The 8,247-nt window shown below is 38.3% G+C and overlaps 1 protein-coding gene across 1 annotated transcript in view; it reads left to right on the top strand.

Moving 5' to 3' along the window:
• The first annotated feature begins 2,352 nt into the window (after positions 1-2,352).
• Positions 2,353-8,247, top strand: part of oplah (5-oxoprolinase, ATP-hydrolysing) — a 19,051-nt gene continuing 13,156 nt past the window's right edge. Inside the window, exon 1 of the mRNA XM_047817354.1 lies at positions 2,353-2,603. The gene's annotated coding sequence lies outside the window, so the exon portion shown is untranslated. The remainder of the gene's footprint in view (positions 2,604-8,247) is intronic.

Here is an 8,247-nt window from a genome sequence, read left to right as displayed (position 1 = left end):
CCTGAAGTGAGCTTGGGTTCTGCAGCAGGAAAATGATTCAAAACACACTGGAATGGCTTAAGAAAAACATAATGAAGACTTTGGAGTGTCCTAGTCAAAGTATTGACATCTAGTCAAGACAAATCCTCTAATGTGGCTGGATTACAACAATTCTGCCAAGACGAGTGCACCAAAATTCGCTTGATTTAGGTTCTTGCTGCTAAGGGTGGCCCAAACAGTTATTTGGTTAAGGGGCAAGCACTTTTTCACACAGTACCATGTAGGATGGATTTTGTTTTCCCTTAATAATAAAAACCTTCATATAAAAACTGCATGTTGTGTTTACTTGTGTTATCTTTAACTAAAATTTAAATTTGTTTGATGATATGAATAAATTAAAGTGTGACAAAGGTGCAAAAAGAAAAAAAACAGGACCACTGTGTGTGTATTGTATATCAAAATCTAACTTTATTTTTTATACCATATAAATTACTATGATTTTGTGTTTATTCATTTTCTTTTTTTTTTTTTTGTGGTGGTGGATATCATGATTAATTAGCCTTACTAATATGTTCTGCATTCCCGATGTTATACAAAAAAACAACCATTTGCAAAGAAACGTAAGGCAACGCAAAGCATCCGCTCAGATGTAAGAGCACGGCCGCGATGGCTGATGTTTCTGATGGAAGGATGGATGAGATTATGGATGCATCTTATTGACTGTAAAGAAAAACGGTATCGCTCAAATAAAATTGCATAGGGATATGACCAGAAATCCACTCTGGGACTAGAAGTCCTCTCCCGATGTAAATGTAACTCCCTATGAATTAATACAGCCTCTTCATCAACAGGATCGCCCATAAAAGGACATACCATTTCATTTCCTTTGATGCTCTCTGCATAACTGAAATGTGTGCAATGAATGAGGTGTTTAAACATAGCTTCCTCTTTAAAAAAAAGGGGAGGAGACCGAAAAAAAAGTCTGGGTTTACTGAAGAAAACCTGCTCCCGACCAGGTTAGGTTCACAGAGTACAGTAAGTTACTATGGTAAAAAGAATCTGAGTATAAGTTAACTCTCTTTCAGAAACGGGCTTGACTTAACCTGCTTTCTCGGGTTTAACATACCTCCCATTCTGAAATGGAAAGCCAAAAGTTTCCCTCATTTCAGGGTTAACATACTCAGTTTTCACTTTTTTTTCTAACTTTATTTTACTTTATTTATTTTATTTTAGGAAAGAAGCACAATGAGATTAAAAATCTCTTTTACAAGAGCGTCCTGGCCAAGACTAACAGATGCAAGCACGTTTGAGTTTAACAAATAACATCCAACAATACATACACACACACAAGCAAATCCATCAAATTTCAATATCAATCAAAATCTAATTAAAATACCTACAGCCCGATGTTTCTTTTTCCAAATAATATAAAAGTTTTTTAAAAATGTCCAACGGAACCAGTGTCCTCAGATTTAATGCACTTTGCAAATAATTCCAGGCAGAGGGAGCAGCGAATTTAAATGCCTTTTTCCCACATTCAGTACGTACCACTGGAACAGAAAGTAAAAATAATAATAAAAAAAAACACAGTGATGAGTGAGGATTTTAAGATTTGTTATAAACCTCAATGCACCATGATAAACAGTATCAATAGCATGTAAACACTGTGAAGATGCATGCATATATACTTAACCTTAACACTTAACCTCCTTTCTGAAACAGACCCCTGAAAACAAAGATTGTTCAACGTTAAGGCCAGACCCGAGAGAGAGCTACTGACACCACCACCAGTCAAATATCTGGACATAATTGATGAGTTTGATTGATATGATTGAGTGATTGATATAAATAAAATCATTTTAATATGGGATGTCATTGACTTGACATTCTGTTCTTAGAAAACAATAATTAACATTAACTACTAGGCACGTCCAAATATTTGTCATCTGGAAATGCTTTTGTACTGTTTTTTATGATAAAGATATATACAATAACTGCTCAGTGCTGCAAAACAAACAACTCTCCTAATGCTAACTTAATTCTACATAAACTATATAACAGCATAGGCCTATTAGTTACTAGTCTAAACTGGACGGAGACACGGAGTGCCCTGTAACTCACTGACCTGCCTGCGTTCACAATTCACACGGTGCAGATGGGAGGGAGAACGGCTGACTACACAGTTTATGGGAATAAATTGTGTATGTATTTCCCTCACAATTGCCACAAAAAACTCACTACACTGTCTGTCTGGTCTCTCTGCGCGTTGCATTGCGAGATCATACGGCGCGGGGTTTTTTTCCCCTCACTGCTGCACGAGTCTGCGTGAGAATATGGGGGTGTGACGTGAGAGCGTGAGAATTGGGTCAATTGCGTGAGTCTCACGCCGAATGCGTGAGAGTTGGCAGCCTTGCTATTTATATATATAGTTTACTGTTGAGTCACATATCTCCCGCTTTAACCAGTAAGGGGCGTTGCATAGCACGTGGCACATGACGCTTCCCCAGAGTCCCTCCTCCGTGCGAACAGACCTCTGTTTGTGAGGAGTCTCAGTGGGAGAGCCGGGATTATACATTGTTTCGTCTTAAAGTGGACACTTTGAGCTGTAGAAACTCCTGAACACGGTATGTGAACGCTTTTATCTGGATGTTTTTGCTCGTTTTATTATCCGGTTGCAGGTTAACTGAGATATACAGCAATACGAGACAGAACGAAGGTGATTATTGAGGTCTTTACATTCAATACCAGCACTTACTGTTGTCCTGTCTTAAAGGTAAAGCTATAAATACAACAGTTAAGGTAATTTATAAAACTGTACACGTTTCCATCACATTTTTTCCCTTAAACCTGACTTTCACATAGAAGCAAAATAGATTTATTTCCAACATTTATGTACAACCTGTACATAATTCGGCTTCACTGAGATTACGTCATGAATCAACACAGAATATCCCACAATATCAATATAGTTTACACAACATGGTCCTGCACAGCACGTACATCCACTCACAAATGGCCAGGAGGCGTTCCCAATACTGGTTGCCATAGTAACAGAATCAGTATCAGAAGTTCACATACAAGGAATTTGGTTTAGTGTCGTAGGCTTCCAGTCCAGAGACGTCAACAACACAGACAATAAAAATAATAAGGTGAAAAAAATATATACAGTGCCTTGCGAAAGTATTCGGCCCCCTTGAACTTTGCGACCTTTTGCCACATTTCAGGCTTCAAACATAAAGATATAAAACTGTAATTTTTTGTGAATAATCAACAACAAGTGGGACACAATCATGAAGTGGAATGAAATTTATTGGATATTTCTAACTTTTTTAACAAATCAAAAACTGAAAAATTTTGCGTGCAAAAATTATTCGGCCCCTTTACTTTCAGTGCAGCAAACTCTCTCCAGAAGTTCAGTGAGGATCTCTGAATGATCCAATGTTGACCTAAATGACTAATGATGATAAATAGAATCCACCTGTGTGTAATCAAGTCTCCGTATAAATGCACCTGCACTGTGATAGACTCAGAGGTCCGTTTAAAGCGCAGAGAGCATCATGAAGAACAAGGAACACACCAGGCAGGTCCGAGATACTGTTGTGGAGAAGTTTAAAGCCGGATTTGGATACAAAAAGATTTCCCAAGCTTTAAACATCCCAAGGAGCACTGTGCAAGCGATAATAATGGAAATGGAAGGAGTATCAGACCACTGCAAATCTACCAAGACCTGGCCGTCCCTCTAAACTTTCAGCTCATACAAGGAGAAGACTGATCAGAGATGCAGCCAAGAGGCCCATGATCACTCTGGATGAACTGCAGAGATCTACAGCTGAGGTGGGAGACTCTGTCCATAGGACAACAATCAGTCGTACACTGCACAAATCTGTCATTTATGGAAGAGTGGCAAGAAGAAAGACATTTCGTTTAAAGTTTGCCACAAGCCACCTGGGAGACACACCAAACGTGGAAGAAGGTGCTCTGGTCAGATGAAACCAAAATTGAACTTTTTGGCAACAATGCAAAACGTTATGTTTGGCGTTAAAGCAACACAGCTCATCACCCTGAACACACAATCCCCACTGTCAAACATGGTGGTGGCAGCATCATGGTTTTGGCCTGCTTTTCTTCAGCAGGGACAGGGAAGATGGTTAAAATTGATGGGAAGATGGATGGAGCCAAATACAGGACCATTCTGGAAGAAAACCTGATGGAGTCTGCAAAAGACCTGAGACTGGGACGGAGATTTGTTTTCCAACAAGACAATGATCCAAAACATAAAGCAAAATCTACAATGGAATGGTTAAAAAATAAACATATCCAGGTGTTAGAATGGCTAAGTCAAAGTCCAGACCTAAATCCAATCGAGAATCTGTGGAAAGAACTGAAAACTGCTGTTCACAAACGCTCTCCATCCAACCTCACTGAGATCGAGCTGTTCTGCAAGGAGGAATGGGCAAAAATTTCAGTCTCTCGATGTGCAAAACTGATAGAGACATACCCCAAGCGACTTACAGCTGTAATCGCAGCAAAAGGTGGCGCTACAAAGTATTAACTTAAGGGGGCCGAATAATTTTGCACGCCCAATTTTTCGGTTTTTGATTTGTTAAAGTTTGAAAAATCCAATAAATTTCGTTCCACTTCATGATTGTGTCCCACTTGTTGATTCTTCACAAAAAATTACAGTTTCATATCATTATGTTTGAAGCCTGAAATGTGGCATGAAATGTGTTCAAGGGGGCCGAATACTTTTGCAAGGCACTGTACATATATTTTATATATACACTTTCATGTGTTTTTATTTATTTATATGTAATAAATTATTTATGTATATATACATAAATACACACGTAAATACAGACATATGCAAAAGTTTAGGAACCCCTGACAATTTCCATGATTTTCATTTATAAATAATTGGGAGTTTGCATCAGCAGTTTTATTTTGATCAGTAGTGAAATGAGGTTTATTGTATTAACAGGAAATGCGCAATATGCATCAAAACGAAATTAGACAAGTGCATAAATTTGGGCACCCCAACAGAAAAAAAAAATCACATCAATATTGTGATCATGGCTTCTCGTTGTTGAATGTTAAATGACTTCTGGTAGGATGCATATGTCCTCAAAGAAACGGATATATGAAGTTACAGTCTGTGCGCTTGTTCAGATCTTTGGCATGGAATAATTTGCAAAAAGATTTAAAATTAGAGAAATTGGTGTCTATTGGTGAATTTAAAGGCATCATAAAGATAGTGGTAATGAATGCATGTGATTGTTTTTGTTGAGAGGATCCTATGTTTTAATATTTCTTTTTATTTTTGTACTTGTTGTATTTTAATATGTTGTCAAACTGTATGGCTGCTACCTTAGCCAGGTCTCTCTTGTAAAAGAGATTTTAATCTCAATGAGACTTCCTGGAAAAATGAAGGTAAAATAAAAATTGGCAACAGCTTCAAATACACTCCATTCAGTGAGGACAAAAAGGCTTGTAAAATCTGTATTTACTACAGATCTAAGTTTTTGCATGTAGGTTGGTATACGATGAACCAGACAGTGATCAGAGAGACATATGCATTCTTTATTGAGGTTACACCACAATAAAGAATGCATATGTCTCTCTGATCACTGCAGTGCAGTCTGTATTTTGGCAGTTCGCTGGAGAAATTTGCTTTATTGTTTTTTTTATAACCGAGTCAGGGTGGTGATGTTCTGTAACTGTAATCTGATCAGTGAGTTTTTAGGATCATGTGCGCTTGTGGTGGAATGTAAACACACACACGCTTGCAGTTAATGAAGAGCGCTTCTAGGTCTGAACAGCACATCTTCTTTAACACTCTTTTTTTCTGTACACCACTTTTCGCTGATGTGGAAGCAATGTCCCGCCGCACCGGCTCACTTTCCCAGTCTCAGGTCGTGAAGCGTTTGATCAGCCCCACTTCTCCACCAACTACAATGTACAGCAGAACGTCCGAATCATTAAAAACTGGTAGGAGATTTCGTGGTGTGTTCTGACGAATATTCAGCAGTTCATCCCTGGTAAAACTGATAGTGTTTGATAAACAACTGGAGAGCGAAGCACTGTGGATGCCATCTGCAAAATGATCTAATAGCACATCTAGCATTCCACTTGAGAACAGATAAGCCTTCTCTAACATTCTAGCATTCTAGTGTTAGTATATATTAATTCACCATAGTATATTTGCATCTTATAATATAAGGTGTTCTGCCAGGGATCACATGCGCTATACTGTCTTCTCTCCCATTGATAGTCACTGCACCAATTCGCTCCATATTTTAGCCCAAAGTTAAACTTTTCTCTACTTTTAACATCTTGTCACCAAAGATTGGTGATTTGTATCACCGGAAGTCAACATCTCTTATTAACAATGAGTGGTCTTTGGCCGCTTTTTCAATGAAAGTTTCTGTATGTGTGAATGTAGTATGATCCGTGTGTAAAGCATGCTTTTTCGCTGTCTGTGTCTGTTTAGGAGGTGATGTAATCATTTTGTTTTCATCGTTACTAAGTCCTTAGCCCTGTCTTTGTTTTATGTAGCACCATGATCCTGGAGAAAATTTGTCTCATTTCACTGTGTACTGCAACAGCTATATATGGTTGAAATGACAATAAAAGCTTCTTGATTTGACTTGACTTGTTATAAACCAAACAATAGAGGCTCAGTGGTACAAACAGGATGTCATCTCCAACACCAGGAAGGTATGACACTGTACTTCGCAAGTTTTGAAACACCTGCTGTCCTGCCCTATCAATTGAAAGAGCTATAGAGGCAACCTCAACAAAGGGGAGTCTTTCCCATCAATACCTAGGCAGGGCTTGACACAGAGGTAAACAGTGAAGCACATGACAGCACCTGAGGAGTACAGGCAATCCCCCTCCATTACCATTGATGACCTGTTCAGGGCCTGTGTTGAAATCACCTTAAAAAGAAACTAACAGAGAAAGGGGAAAGGAAGTGCTGTACATCAGTACGCGACCAGTCAGTTTGCTCTGCAAGTTTGCTGCTTTTCTCTTTTGTGCTGCCACCGGATGGAAACACATTATATATATCTAATAATAATCTAGAATTTCTATTTTGTCAATTCTTTTACTTTTATTATTTGTTATTTCCTTTATCATTCCTTATGTTTACCTTCTGCTCTATGTTTATGTTCTGTAAAGCTGCTTTGAGACAATGTCTATTGTAAAAAGCGTTATACAAATAAACCGCAGTTCTAACACACTCTCTGAGCTCTTCTTCTTGTTTTGAAATTCCTTTCTGGCTTCCAAGAATACATCAAATACTAGGAACACCAGCAGAGCCATGGAAACACATCCGATGTGTACACTTCAAAAATAAAATCAGCCTGCAGCTTATTCCTTTATACTGCACTTTGGTTGATAAGTATCATGGCCTGAAAAATGTTATGCGCGAGTCATAGAATTGAGTACACGTTTTATAAAATAACAGAACAAAACTTAGAATAACAAAACAGAAAATACTAGGAAATAAAAACAAAGTCTTATTTACCTTGATTGCATTTTCTGATATTTTTTGCTCATAGTTTTTTCTTTCTTTTCATTTACACTTCTGTTTTCTTTGCTCTTCTTTCCAAGTTGGTCGCTTGCTATTCCAAAAATCACAGGTAGAGTTTTATGCAGATTAGGGACGGGATAAAAGTCTCCATTGGTCCACTGGTTCTAAACTGACAGCCCTTCACTAGCCAATCATTAATATTGAAAGTGGATGATTACGTTGACGTTGCTCACCAAACCTAGCATGGCTGTCCCAAACAGTATCAAGTGGTTTTGCTTATTTCTTAACAATAGAATTCTAATAGGGGCTTTACATCTGGGAAAGCCTGGAGCCTTTACCAGGGGACTCAGGGCACAAGGCAGGGGACACCCATTGCATGGCACAGTCACACATTCATGCACGCATTTACACTTTAGAGATTAGCTTAAAAGCACACCTTTGGACTGGGGGATGAAACCAAGGAATGCCCAGAGGAAACCCCCACAGCACAAGGAAAATGTAAATAGGTGTCGAACCCCCATTCTTGGCAGCGTGATGCAAATGTGCTTTTGCATAAGGATAATGACATTTACCATTACTAAAGTGATTGCCATCTTTTTCTCTTGGTAGAAAGAATTGTAGACTTTCTTGTTAAGAAAATACAGTAGTCAAATAATTAATTGAATGGAGATGACCTGTGTGCAAAGTTTGTTTGGTTTTAGTTAGTTCTTGATGAATTCTTTTTGTTTGATTTCGTT

The sequence above is a fragment of the Tachysurus fulvidraco genome, chromosome 8 (assembly GCF_022655615.1).
Source record: "Tachysurus fulvidraco isolate hzauxx_2018 chromosome 8, HZAU_PFXX_2.0, whole genome shotgun sequence".
In the NCBI taxonomy this organism is placed as follows: domain Eukaryota; kingdom Metazoa; phylum Chordata; class Actinopteri; order Siluriformes; family Bagridae; genus Tachysurus; species Tachysurus fulvidraco.
The sequence above is the reverse complement of the archived record's forward strand: the minus strand, read 5'-3'. Positions and strand labels throughout refer to the sequence as shown.